Here is a 13,086-nt window from a genome sequence, read left to right as displayed (position 1 = left end):
GGAAAAGCCACACTAAAGAACCCATGGACATTTATCCCAACGGGAATTCCAGCTGGGAATTCCCACTGGAGCAGGAAAAAGCCACACTGATGGATTTTTGGATCCATGGACATTTATCCCAATGGGAATTCCAGCCATGAGAAGGGAAAAGCCACACTCATGGATCCATGGATATTTCCCGGCTTGATCCCGATGAGAATTCCAGCCAGGAATTCCCACCAGGAATGGGAACAGCCACACTGCTGGATCCAGGGATTCATGGACATTTTCCAGCTTGATCTCACCAGGAATCCCAGCTGGGAATTCCCACCAGGAACAAGGAAAAGCCACACTCAAGGATTGATGGATCCACGGACATTTTCCAGCCTGATCCCACTGGGAATTCCAGCTGGGAACAGCAGCACAGACACAGCACAGCAGGAGACTGGGAATTCCGGGAGACTCCAGGGAATGGAACCCGGAGAGCTGCTCTGGGAATCCTTGGGAATCCCTGGGAATTGCTGCCCCAGGAATTACAGATGCTCATGGAACATTGGGATCTCCCAGATCTGCTTGGAAATCCCTGGGAATCCTCGGGAATTCCTACCCTGGGATTCATGGATGCTTGTGGAACATTTGGATCTCCTGGATCTGCTTGGGAATCCCTGGGAATTCCTGGAACACTGGGATCTCCTGGATCTGCCTGGGAATCTCTGGGAATTCCTGCCCCAGAATCCATGGATGCTCCTGGAACTCTCGGATCTCCCGGATTCACTTGGGAATCCCTGGGAATCCTCGGGAATTCCTGTCCTGGGATTCATGGATGCTCCTGGAACTCTCAGCTGTCCCAAAACTGATTCCAGAGCTGATCACTGAATTGATCATTGAATTGATCCCAAAGCCAATCCCAGAACTGATCCCAGAGCTGATCACTGAATTGATCCCAAAGCTGATCATTTAATTGATCACTGAATTGATCCCAGAACTGATTGCTGAACTGATCCTGGAATTGATCCCAGAGCTGATAATTGATCACTGAATTGATCACTGAATTGATCCCTGAACTGATTCAGAAGCTGATCAAGGAACTGATAATTGAATTGATCCCTGAACTGATCAGAGTTGATCCCAGAGGTGATCACTGAATTGACCCCTGAACTGATCATTGAACTGATCATTGAATTGATCCCTGAACTGATCATTGAACTGATCACTGAATTGATCCCAAAGCCAATCCCAGGGGTGATCCCTGAACTGATCATTGAATTGATCATTGGATTGATCCCAGAGCTAATAATTTAATTGATCCCAGAGCTGATCCCTGAACTGATCATTGAACCGATGCCTGAACTGATCCCAGAATCAATCCCAGAGCTGATCCCAGGATTGCTCCCAGAACTGATCCTGGAATTGATCACTGAATTGCTCCCAGAGCTGATCCTGGAACTGATCCCTGAACTGATCCCAGGATTGATCCCAGAGTTGATCATTGAACTGATCATTGGATTGATCCCAGAACTGATCCCAGAGCTGATCCTGGAACTGATCCCAAAGTGGATCCCAGAACTGATCCCAGAGCTGCTGGGCCAGGGGGTTGCTGTGTTTTGGGAATTGTCAATCACATGCTGGAATTTCATGTCATTGATGTGGGAATGAATTAAATCTGCAATTTGTGTCATTGACTGGGAATGTGGGGAAAATCCTGCTGGGAATTCCTTCCTGGTCCTCTTCCCTTTCCTTTTCCCATTTCCTTTTCCCTTTCTCATTTCCCTTTCCCATTTCCCTTTCCCTTTTCCCTTTCCCAATTCCTTTTCCTATTTCCTTTTCCCTTTCTCATTTCCCTTTCCCATTTCCCTTTCCCTTTCCCTTTTCCCTTTCCCTTTTCCCATTTCCTTTTCCCTTTCTCATTTCCCTTTCCCATTTCCCTTTCCTTTTCCCTTTCCCATTTCCCTTTCCCTTTTCCCATTTCCTTTTCCCTTTCCTTTTCCCATTTCCTTTTCCCTTTCCTTTTCCCATTTCCCTTTCCTTTTCCCTTTCCTTTTCCCATTTCCTTTTCCCTTTTCCCTTTCCTTAGGTTATTCCCAACTTTCCCTGAGTCAGAAAGACCAGGAAAAAAACCGGAATTGGGGAAGAACCTGAGTTTCCTGGGGAAATAAATCCCAGCATTCCCAGTATGGGAACTGAACTGGGAAGGGAACTGCACTGGGATGGACTGGGAACTGAACTGGGAAGGGAACTGCACTGGGATGGACTGGGAACTGAACTGGGATTGGGAACTGAACTGGGATTGGGAACTGAACTGGGATGGACTAAGAACTGCACTGGGATGAACTGGAAACAGGACAGAGATGCACTGGGATGGACTGGGAACAGACCAGAGCTGAACTGGGATTGGGAACTGCACTGGGATGGACTGGGAACAGAACTGGGATGGACTGGGAACTGACCAGAGCTGCACTGGGATGAACTGGGAACAGAGCAGAGCTGCACTGGGATGAACTGGGATGGACTGGGATGAACTGGGATCAGACCAGAGCTGCACTGGGATGGACTGGGATGGACTGGGATGAACTGGGAACAGACCAGAACTGCACTGGGATGGACTGGGATGAACTGGGATCAGAGCAGAGCTGCACTGGGATGGACTGGGATGAACTGGGATGAACTGGGATGGACTGGGATGCACTGGGATGAACTGGGATGAACTGGGATGCACTGGGATGCACTGGGATGAACTGGGATCAGAGCAGAGCTGCCCTGCACTCTCCATCCCTCCATCCCTCCCAGCTCCCCGCTGGCCCCGGCGGATTTTCCAGAGGCTTTTCCAGGGGTTTCTTTTCCAGGGGTTTCTTTTCCAGGGGTTTCTCTTCCAGCAGGTTTCTCTTCCAGCAGTTTTTTTCCAGCGGCTGCTCAGCTCTCTCCATGAGCTCAGCTCCCGGAGCTGCTCCAGCCTTGGATCCATCCCAGCCCAGCCCAGCCCCGCTTGGCTCCCGGGATTCCGAATTCAGGAATGCGCCGCCGAGGCCAGAGGGGAAATCTGGGATCTGAGCTGCTCCTGGATTTCCCTGCGGGCCTGGGAGACCCGCCGGGCAACTGGGAATGCTGGGAATTCCCGGGATTCACTCCTGCCTCATTCCTGATCCCTGGACATTCCCAAAATTCATTCCTGCCTCATTCCTGATTTCTGGAGATTCCCAGGATTCATTCCCAACTCTTGCAGATTCACAGGATTCATTCCTGATCCCTGGGCATTCCCAGGATTCATCCCTGCCTCATTCCTGATCCCTGAACATTCCCAGTCATTCCCGACTCCTGGAGATTCCCAGGATTCATTCCTCATTCCCAACATTCCCAGGATTCATTCCTTATTCTTGGAGATTCCCAGGATTCACTCCTGCCTCATTCCCAACATTCCCAGGATTCATTCCCAACATTCCCAGGATTCATCATCTTTTTCCCAGTTTCCCTTTCCCAGTTCCCCAGTTTCCCAGTTCTCCATCACCCTTCTCCCAGTTCCCATTTCCCAGTTGCCTTTCCTTTTTCCCAGTTCTCCATCACTCTTTTCCTTTTCCCAGTTTCCCACATCCCAATTTCACAGTTCCCCAATTCCCAGTTCCCTTTTCTCAGTTCTCCAGTTCCCTTTTCCAAGTTCCCTTTCCCCTTTCCCAGCTCCCTTTTCCCTTTCCTCATCTCCCTTTCCTCAGTTCCCCTTTCCCATTTCCCTTCTCTTCTTTCCCAGTTCCCAGATCCCAGTTTCCCAGTTCCCTTTTCCCAGTTCCCCATTGCCCTTTTCCCAGTTTCCCAGTTTCCCAGTTCCCAGATCCCAGTTTCCTTTTTCTATCTCCCTTTTCCCAGTTCCCATTTTCCAGTTCTCCATCACCCTTCTCCCTTTTCCCAGTTCTCCACCACTCTTTTCCCTTTTCCCAGTTTCCCACTTCCCCAATTCCCAGTTCCCTTTCCCCTTTCCCTTTTTCCAGTTCCCCATATCCATTTTCCCAGTTCCCCATATCCATTTTCCCATTTCCCTTTTCCCAGTTCCCTTCTCCCAGTTCCCTATCATCCTCTTCCCAGTTCCCCAGTTCCCCATTGCCCTTTCCCAGTTCCCTTTTCCCTTTTCCCAGTTCCCCAGCTCTTATTTCCCAGTTCCCCATCACCCATTTCCCTTTTCCCAGTTTCCCTTTCTCAGTTTCCCACTTCCCTTCTCCCAGTTCCCACTTCCCTTTCCCAGTCTTCTTTTCCCAGTTCCCTTTTCTTCTTTCCCAGTTTCCCAGTTTCCCAGTTCCTTTTTCCCTTTTCCCAGTTCCCCAGTTCTTCTTTCCCAGTTCTCTTTTCCCCTTTCCCAGATTTCCTCTCAGCAGCAACCCAGGAAAACCCCAAAATCCTGGGAGTTGGGATTTAGCTGGAGCAGGGAAGGAGCTGAAAGGCCCAAATCCCGGGAATTTGGGATTTTTTTTGGATTTTAAGGAACTGAAAGCCCCAAATGCTGGGAATTTGGGATTTTTTGGGGATATTTTTGGGATATTTTTTGTGATTTTTTGGGGATTTTTTTGGGATTTTCAGGAGCCGCAAGCCCCAAATGCCAGAAATTTGGGATTTTTTGGGGATAGTTTTGGGATTTCTTTGGGATGTTTTTGGGATTTTTTGGGGGATATTTTTGGGATTTTTTGGAAGATATTTTTGGGATATTTTTGGGATTTTCAGGAGCCAAAAGCCCCAAATGCTGGGAAATTGGGATTTTTCGGGATTTTTTTTTTTTTTTATTTTCAGGAGCTGAGAGCCCCAAATCCCAGGAATTTGGGATTTTTTTGGGGATATTTTTGGGGATTTCTTTGGGATGTTTTTGGGATTTTCAGGAGCTGCTGGCGGCGCAGGAAGGGCAGAGGGGAGGAGGGAAAAGGAGGGAAAAGGAGAGAAAAGGAGGAGGAGGGAATTTTTCCCAGTGGATTCCCGAGGGGTTGGGAATGAGGAGAGAGTGAAGAATTCCAGAGCAGCTTTGGCTTCCGGCAGCTCCGGCCAGAGAGACTCGGGGGAGGAGGGAGGAGAGGCGCTCCTGGAATTGGGAAAAATATAGGGAAAAAAATGGGGAAAAACTGGGAAAATAATGGGGAAAAACGGGGAAAATAATGGGGGAAATGGAGACTGAGGCACTCCTGGAATTGGGAAAATATAGGGAAAAATGGGAAAAATAATGGGGAAAATGGAGACTGAGGGGCTCCTGGAATTGGGAAAATATAGGGAAAATAATGGGGGAAATAATGGGGAAAATGGAGACTGAGGGGCTCCTGGAATTGGGAAAAATATAGGGAAAAATAGGGAAAATAATGGGGAAAATGGAGACTGAGGGGCTCCTGGAATTGGGAAAAATAGAGGGAAAATAATGGGGAAAAACTGGGAAAATAATGGGGAAAAACAGGGAAAATAATGGGGGAAATGGAGACTGAGGCGCTCCTGGAATTGGGAAAATATAGGGAAAAAAATGGGGAAAAATGGGGAAATAATGGGGAAAAACAGGGAAAATAATGGGGAAAAATAGGGAAAATAATGGGGAAATGGAGACTGAGGGGCTCCTGGAATTGGGAAAAATAGGGAAAAATGGGAAAAATAATGGGAAAAATAATGGGGAAAATAATGGGAAAATAATGGGAAAATAATGGGGGAAATACTGGGAAAAATAATGGGGAAAAACAGGGAAAATAATGGGGGAAAACAGAGAAAATGGTGGGGAAATAATGGAGAAATGGAGGCAAAGGGGCTCCTGGAATTGAGAAAAAATATTGGAAAAAATGGGGAAAATAATGGGGAAAAAATGGGAAATGGAGACTGAGGGGCTCCTGGAATTGGCTGGAAAATGGGGGAAAAAGGGGTAAAAATAGGGGAGAAATGGGGGAAATAATGGGGGAAATAATGGGGGAAATAATGGGGAAAAGCGGAAAATAATGGGGGAAAAATAGGGGAAACGGAGACTGAGGGGCTCCTGGAATTGACTGGAAAAAATATTGGGAAAAATGGGAAAAATAATGGGGAAATGGGGCTGTGGGGCTCCTGGAATTGTCTGGAATTGTTCAGAGTGTCTGACTGACTAGGGAGAGCAGAGAGACAGGGAGGGAGGGAGGGAATGCTGGGAAAATTGGGGAAAAATGGGGAAAAATGGGGGAAATTGGGGAAAAATGGGGAAAAACAGGGAAAACAATGGGGGAAACAATGGGGAAAAAGAGATAACATAATGGGGAAATGATGGGGGAAATAGGGGGAAAATTGGGGAGAAACAGAGAAAAAATGGGGGAAATAATGGGGAAAAAAGGGGGGAAAAGAGAAAATATGGGGGAAAAGTGGGGAAGAAACACAAAATGGGGAAATAATGGGGATTTGGGGCTGTGGGGCTCCTGGAATTGGCTGGAATTGCTCTGAATAACTGGGGAGAGCAGAGAGATGGGGAAAATAGGGGAGAAATGGGGAAAAAAAGGGGGAAAACCAGGGAAATAATGGGGGAAAAAGGGGGAGAAACAGAGAAAATAATGGGGAAATAACGGGGAAAATATGGGGGAAAATGGGGGAAAATGATGGAAGAAAAGGGGAAAATGCTGGCAAAAGCAGGGAAAAGGGTTTGTCAGGTTTTTGTGGGATGCAGCTGGGAATGGTTGGGAGGAAAACCTGGGGGAATGGGAAAAATGGGGAAAATGGGGAAATCATAAAAAAAAGGGGGGGAAAATAATGGGAAAAATGGGGGAAATTGGGGGAAAATGGGGGAAAAAGGGGGAAAATGGGGAAAAAGGGGGAAAATAAGGAGAAAAATGGGGAAAAAAGGGGGAAAATGAGGAAAAAAGGGGAAAAAACAGGGAAAATCAGGAAAAAAGCGGCAACATTAGGGAAAAAGGAGGGAAAATCAGAGGAAAAAGTGGGAAAATGATGGAAAAAAAGGGGAAAATGCTGGCAAAAGCAGGGCAAGGTGAGGCTGGGATTGTGCAGGTTTTTGTGGGATGCAGCTGGGAATGGTTGGGGATTGGCAGGGAATAAATCAGGGATAAATCAGGGATAAATCAGGAATCAATCAGGATAAGGAGGAGGAAGGAAGGAATGGCAGCGCTGAGCTCACAGGTGCTTCCGGAGCCAACTGCAGGTGGAGAGGGAGAGAGGGGATGGGAAATCCTGGAGCGGGAATGTGGGAATGGGAATGGGAATGTGGGATAATGGGGAAATCCTGGAGCGGGAATGTGGGAATGGGAATGTGGGATAATGGGGATGGGAAATCCTGGAGAGGGAGTGGGAATGTGGGATTGGGATAATGGGGAAATCCTGGAGAGGGAATGTGGGAATGGGAATGTGGGATAATGGGGATGGGATAATGGGAATGGGGAAATCCTGGAGCGGGAATGTGGGAATGGGAATGTGGGATAATGGGAATGGGGATGGGGAAAACCTGGAGTGGGAATGGGGGAATGTGGGAATGGGATAATGGGGAAATCCTGGAGCGGGAATGGGAATGGGAATGTGGGAATGTGGGATTGGGATAATGGGGAAATCCTGGAGCGGGAATGTGGGAATGGGAATGTGGGAATGGGATAATGGGGATGGGGAATGATGGGATAATGGGACTGGGAATGTGGGAATGGGGAAAACCTGGAGAGGGAGTGGCATTGGGAATGGGAATGTGGGAATGATGGGAATATGGGAATGTGGGAATATGGGAATATAGAAATGGGATAATGGGAATGGTGGGAATGGGAATGTGGGAATAATGGGAATGGGGGAGGGAATGATGGGAGATCCCAGAAAACCTGGAGTGGGAATGATGGTGGGAATGGGATTGGGATAATGGGAATGTGGGAATGGAAATGGCAATGATGGGAATGGAGTGGGAATGATGAGAATGGGGATAGTGGGAATAATGGGAATGGGAAAAATGGGAATAATGGGAATAATGGGAAAAATGGGAATGATGGGAATGGGGAGGGAAGTGGGCAGATTTCCTGGAAAAACCTGGAGTGGGAATGGGAATAATGGGAATAATGGGAATAATGGGAATGTGGGAATGATGGGAATGGGATGGGAATGGCAGAGCTCTGGGAAGTTTGGGATGGAAAGGATTCAGGGATGATCCCAGAATTCCATGGGCAGCCTGCAATTCCCTGGGAATTCCCAATTTCCCAAAATTCCCAGGGAATCCATCCAGCCTGGATCCCAACTCCCTGCTTTCCCTCTGCTGGACAAACCCTGGGGAAGATTCCAGGATTTCCCTTTGCCATTCCCGATCCAGAGGGAATTCCAGCTGAGCTCCCAAATCCCTGATTTACGAGTTTCCTGCTCTGCCAGCAGCTGCTCTGCACCTGGGAATTCCAGGGGAAAAAGTGGGAATGGGAACATTCCAGGGGGAAAAAACCTGGGAATGGGGAAATTCCAGAGCAGGAAAAGCAGGAATTTCCACTGGGAATTCTCCCAATTCCAGAGGGGAAATCTGTAATTCCAGATCCTTCCTGCTGCTGGCTTTTCCTGGGAAATTCCCAAACTTTCCTGCATGGATTGGAACTCCTGGAATTTCCTGGTGGAGATGGAATTCCATAGGGAATGGAATGAATCCATAGGGAATGGAATGGGATTATTCCCAAAAAAATGGAATGATTCCCAGAAGAATGGGATTATTCCCCAAATAATTCCCAAATAATTCCCCAAATAATTCCCAAATCCTCAACTTCGGCATCCCAAATTTCCCTGGAATTTCCCAGCTGTTTTTCCTGGAATTCAGAGCTATTTTTCCCTGGAATTCTAGGCAGTTATTTCCTGGAATTCAGAGCTGTTTTTCCTGGAATTCTGGACAGTTTTCCCTGCAATTCTGGGCTGTTTTTCCCTGGAATTTCCCTGTAATTTTCCCTGGAATTTTCCAGCTGTTTTTCCCTGGAATTTTGGGCAGTTTTCTCTGGAATTTCCCTAGAATTTTGGGTTGTTTTCCATGGAATGCTGGGCAGTTTTCCCTGGAATTCAGAGCTGGTTTTCCCTGGAATTCTGGGCAGTTATTCCCCGGAATTGTGGGCAGTTTTCCCTGGAATTTTGGGTTAGTTTTCCTGGAATTGTGGGCAGTTTTCCCTGGAATTCCAGCCCACCCTCCCCAGCTCCTCCCCGTGAGCAGCTCCAAGCAATCGGAGCTTTTTCCGGAATGTTCCTGGGCTGGGAGCTCAGCAGGGAAACTCAACCCAACGGAAAATTCCATCGGAATTGGGAGAATTCCAGCAGAATCCGTAAAAAATCCAACAAACAGAGGAACTCTGCTCCTTCCTCAGTCCCAATGGAAAACCAGGAATTTCCCCAAATCTCCTTGGGATCATCGCAGCTGTGCTGGATGTGGGATTATTTGGGATGATTTGGGATGATTTGGGATTATTTGGGATTATTTGGGATTATTTGGGGTTATTTGGGATTTGGTTTGAGGAGATGGAATTTTGGGAAAGCCATTCTTAAACTGGGGATTTGGGATTGGGAGGTAGGATTTGGGATTTTGGATTTGGGGTTTGGGATTTGGATAAAGCCCTGAGGAGATGGAATTTGGGAAATCCATTCCTAGATTTGGGATTTGGGGTTTGGGATTTTGGATTCGGGATTCAGGATTTGGGATAAATCTCTGGCAGCTCTGAGGAGATGGAATTTTGGGAAAGCCATTCCTAAATCTGGAATTTGGGATTTGAATTTTGGATTTGGGATTTTGGATCTGGGATTTGGATAAAGCCCTGAGGAGCTGGAATTTGGGAAATCCATTCCTAAATTTGGGATTTGGGATTTGGGATTTGGAATAAAGCCAAATGGAATTAATGGAATTTTGGAATTCTGGGAGATGGAATTTTGGGAAATCCATTCCAAAATTTGGGATTTGGGATTGGGGATTGGGAATTAGGATTTGGGATTTTGGATTTGCAAAAATAACAAAAAATCAGGAATAGGAAAAAAGGGAAAAAGAGAAAAAAATCAAGAATAAGAAAAAAAGCAAAGATAGAAAAAAGCAGGAATGATAAAAAAGCAGGAATAGAGAATAAGTGATAGAAAAAAAGGGAAAAAGAGAAAAAAGCAGGAATTATAAAAAAGCAGGAAGAGAAAATAAACAAAGATAGAAAAAAGGAAGAATACAAAAAAGCAGGAATAATAAAAAAGCAGGAGTGGAAAAAACAGGTGTAGGAAAAATTGGAGGAAAAAAAACCAGCAGGGATGGAAAAAAAGGAATAATAAAAAGCAAAAATAATAAAAAGCAGAAATAATAAAAAGCAGGGATGAAAAAAAGGATGGAAAAAAGGAGCGAAAAAATCAGGAATAAGAAAAAAGCAGGAAGAGAAAAAAGGAGAGAAAAAATCAGGAATAATAAAGAATCAGGAATAATAAAAAACAGTAATAACAGAAAAATCAGCAATAATGAAAAATCAGGAAGAACAGAAGCTCAGGAGGAGAAAAACTGCAGGAATTGGGAAGAAAAATGAGTAGAAAATAAAAAACAAAGGGAGAAAAAAATCAGGGAGAGAAAAAGCAGAGCAGGAATAAAAAACCTGCAGTGGGAAAAGGAGAAATAGGAAAAAACAGGAAAAATGGAAGTGCAGGAGAAGAAAAAAATTACTAATAGATAAAAACAGGAATAGAATAAAACAGGAATAGAAAAAGAAAAAATAATGAAAAAGCAAGAGGAAAAAAACCAGGAATAGAATAAAAATCAGGAATAGAAAAAGGAAGAATAGTGAAAAACAAAGAGTGGGAAAAGCTGGGAGAGAGAAAAACAGGAATAGGAAAAAAGTGAAGAGAAAATAAAAAGTGAAAATAATAAAAGTGCAGAAGTGGAAAAAAGAGGAGGAGAAAAGATCAGGAGAAGGGAAAAGCTGAGATCAAAATAGCAGAGAGAGGAAAAGAGGAAGAATAAAAGTGGAATAAAAAAAAAGAGGAATAGAAAAAAAGGAAGAAAAGGAAAAGGAGGAATTGAAAAAGGAGGAATAGGAAAAAAGCAGAAATTAAAAAAGAAGGAATAGGAAAAAAGGAGAAATAGAAAAAGGAGGAATAAAGAAAAGGAAGAATAGGAAAAAATAAGGAAAAGGAAAAGGAGGAATTAAAAAAAGGAATAGGAAAAGGAGGAATTAAAAAAAGGAATAGAAAAAAGGAGGAAAAGGAAAAGGAGGAATTGAAAAAGGGGAATAAAGAAAGGAGGAATAGAAAAAAGGAGGAATTAATTAAAAAAGGAGGAATTGAAAAAGGAAGAATTGAAAAAGGAAGAACTGAAAAAGGAGGAATAGAAAAAGGAAGAATTGAAAAAGGAGGAATAGAAAAAGAAGGAGAAATAGAAAAAAGGGAAGAATTAAAAAAGAAAGAAGAGGGGAAAAGGAGGAATAGAAAAAGGAGGAAAAGGAAAATGAGGAATAGGAAAAAGGAGGAAGAAAACAAAGGAGAAATAAATAGAAAAAGGAGCAACAGAAAAAGGAGAAATAAAAAAGAGGAATAGAGGGAAAGGAACAGGAAAAAGGAGAAATTAAAAAATCAAGAATAGTAGAAAAGCATTAGGAGAAAAAAGCAGAGTTGATTGAAGTGCAGGGGGAGAAAAAAAGCAAGAATGGAAAAAAATGAATAGAAAAAAGGAGCAGAAAAAAAAGCAGGAGGAGGAAAAAAACAGGAATAGGGAAAAAATGAGTAGAAAAAAAGAGGGAAAAAAGAGGAATAGAGAAAATCAGGAGCAGAAAAAAGGAATAGAAAAAAGCAGAAGCAGAAAAAAAGAGGAATAGGAAAAAAAAGAAACAGAAAAAAGAGGAATATAGAGAAAAAAAGGAATAGAGAGAAAGAGGAACAGAGAGAAAGAGGAATAGAAAAAAAGCAGAAGCCAAAAAAGACAAATACAAAAAAAGAGGAACAGAAAAAAAGAGGAATAGGAAAAAAAGAGGAATAGAAGAAAAGAGGAACAGAAAAACAATCAGAAGCAGAAAAAAAGAGAAATAGAAAAAAGCAGAAGCAGAAAAAGAGAGGAATAGAAATAAAAAAGGAATAGAAAAAAAGAGGAAGAGAAGAAAATCAGCAGCAGAAAAAACAGGAATAGAAATAAAAAAGGAATAGAAATAAAAAAGGAATAGAAAAAAAGAGGAATAGAAGAAAAGGAGAACAGAAAAAATCAGAAGGAGGAAAAAAGAGGAATAGAGACAGAGGAATAGAAAAAAATCCAGAGCAGAAAAAAAAGAGGAACAGAAAAAAGAGAAACGGAGAAAAAGAGGAATAGAAAAAAGAGGAATAAAAAAAAAGAGGAACAGAGAAACTGTGGAGCAGAAAAAAGAGGAATAACAAAAAGAGGAATGGCGAAAAAGAGGAATAGAGAAAAAATCTGGAGCAGAAAAAAGAGGAACAGAAAAAAGAGAAATAGGAAAAAAGAGGAATGGAGAACAAGAGGAATAGAGAAAAAATCCAGAGCAGGAAAAAAAGAGGAACAGAAAAAAAGAGAAACGGAGAAAAAGAGGAATAGAAAAAAGAGGAATAGAAAAAAGTGGAACAGAAAAAAGAGGAATAGAAAAAAGAGAAATAGAAAAAAAGAGGAATGGAGAAAAAGAGGAACAGAGAAAAAGAGGAATAGGAAAAAATCCAGAGCAGAAAAAAAGAGAAACAGAAAAAAAATCTGGAGCAGAAAAAAAAAAGCGAGCAGAAAAAAGAGGAATAGAAATCAAAAGGAATAGAAAAAAAACAGGACTAGAGAGACTCTGGAGCAGAAAAAAGAGAACTAGAAGAAAAGAGGAGCAGCAAACTCCAGCTCAGAAGCCCCAGGACAGCAGCAGCAGCAGCAGCAGAGGATATTTCAAGCTCTGGACAGAAATTTGGGATATTTCAGAGCCAACTTTGCTGAGCTGCTGAGCTCATTGGGCTGCAGGAAAACCTTTTCCTGCTGGGAACTGAGAGAGCAGATTGACTTTGGGGTGGAAGAGTTCATGGCCAGAATCCGGGAGGGAGCGATTCCCAAAATTCACAGTTATTCCTGAAATTCTGGGGTTATTTATTCCCAAAATGAAGGAGTTATTCACAGAATTCTGGGGTTATTTATTCCCAAAATCTGGGGGGTGGCTAGTCCCAAAATCCGGGAGGGAGTGATTCCCAAAATTCAGAGTTATTCCTGAAATT

General features: G+C 43.7%; 1 protein-coding gene and 1 long non-coding RNA gene across 2 annotated transcripts in view; one reads left to right on the top strand and one right to left on the bottom strand.

Moving 5' to 3' along the window:
• The window catches only part of LOC146442673 (ribosome biogenesis protein BOP1-like), a 54,250-nt gene that overhangs the window by 28,114 nt on the left and 13,050 nt on the right, over window positions 1–13,086 (bottom strand). The window lies entirely within an intron of this gene.
• LOC146442674 (uncharacterized) lies at window positions 1,103–1,661 on the top strand. The gene is made up of 2 exons (XR_014849623.1): window positions 1,103–1,460; window positions 1,556–1,661. It is a non-coding gene; the product is annotated as an uncharacterized LOC146442674 (long non-coding RNA).

The sequence above is a fragment of the Lichenostomus cassidix genome, chromosome 2 (assembly GCF_008360975.1).
Source record: "Lichenostomus cassidix isolate B80296 chromosome 2, HeHo_3.0, whole genome shotgun sequence".
Classification (NCBI taxonomy): domain Eukaryota; kingdom Metazoa; phylum Chordata; class Aves; order Passeriformes; family Meliphagidae; genus Lichenostomus; species Lichenostomus cassidix.
The sequence above is the reverse complement of the archived record's forward strand: the minus strand, read 5'-3'. Positions and strand labels throughout refer to the sequence as shown.